The following is a 1272-nucleotide window of genomic DNA, read 5'->3' as shown; positions in this document are numbered from 1 at the left end:
TTCAGATATTTGAGATATTTGAGATATTTCAGATATTTGAGATATTTGAGATATTTCAGATATTTGAGATATTTGAGATATTTCAGATATTTGAGATATTTCAGATATTTCAGATATTTCAGATATTTGAGATATTTTAGATCGAGGGAGGTAGGGGTCGCCTGGTGTCAGAGGTAACATTTGCATGAAACTGCCCGCCAAAATCTGGTATCTTCTATAGCTTGAGAGTAATTAAAAACTGGCAAAGTACATAATATTTTAAGCGATTGATCAATATTTCTTTAAAAATAAAATTCCCTTAGCAATATGTTTGTATATGTACAATAAATGTGTTTAGCCAAAAAAGACAATTTCGATAAATGAAGGAAACAGACCTGGTTTTTTTTCAATTTCTTTATTGTGACGAGCGCCTGATTTCACCACGACGCCTGACAAATAAAAGTAGTTAGTCGTTGAGGTCTCTGGCCATCGATCCATCCATCCATCTATTCACTCCGCGGGGAACAGCCAGTTGTTCATTGAAACACTTCAATAGCCAGCCTCTATTTCTGTCATTTCATTCAGGTCCACGGAGTTTCCATCTTGTCGGATTTCCTGCTCAACTTTGTGCACTTTGGGTTGGGTTAAAGGGAAGCCCATGAGCGTCTTACACACAAGAAAACTCCGAGTGTCACGCTGGTACAGAAAGTCTGCTTGATGGTTTTTTTTTCCTGGAAAGTGTTTTACGGCGCTCGCAACTGCATTAGGCCATATGAGCGTGCAGGACACACTAAATATTTTCAGTTGGTAGATAGGAAATTTTGAATTTTGCCCGGGTGGCGGCCGAAGCCTACTCTTATCGATTTCAGACCACCAAGGGATCTTTAACGTGCGCAATTTGCACACAGGGTCTCCGAGATGTTCGGCCCATGTCCTAGAAGGCTAGGTGTAGATCTTTCCTACCATTAGATCAGCAGTAAGGAGGAGCCAATGAGAAGCAGTAGAAAGGCTGTAGAAAGAGTTAGGAGCCCAGAGGAGGAGCAAAGGAGGTGATGAGGGGATGGCGGCAGAAAGAGGAGACGAAAGCAGACGACAGAACATTGCTAGAGAGCTGGAAAGAAGGTGAAAAGAGACAATTTTAGAGAAAAAAAAGCTGTCCGTCGCAACCCGGATTCGCACCTGAGACCTTTAAATGAGAGGTGAACAGCTTAACCACTAGAGCCCCCCGCAGCTCTTCGTTGACACTATGCGTGTGTGTGTGTGTGTGTGTGTGTGTGTGTGTGTGTGTGTGTA

Source organism: Aplysia californica, unplaced genomic scaffold, assembly GCF_000002075.1.
Source record: "Aplysia californica isolate F4 #8 unplaced genomic scaffold, AplCal3.0 scaffold00190, whole genome shotgun sequence".
NCBI classification, from domain to species: Eukaryota; Metazoa; Mollusca; class Gastropoda; order Aplysiida; family Aplysiidae; genus Aplysia; species Aplysia californica.
This window is presented reverse-complemented; position numbering follows the sequence as displayed.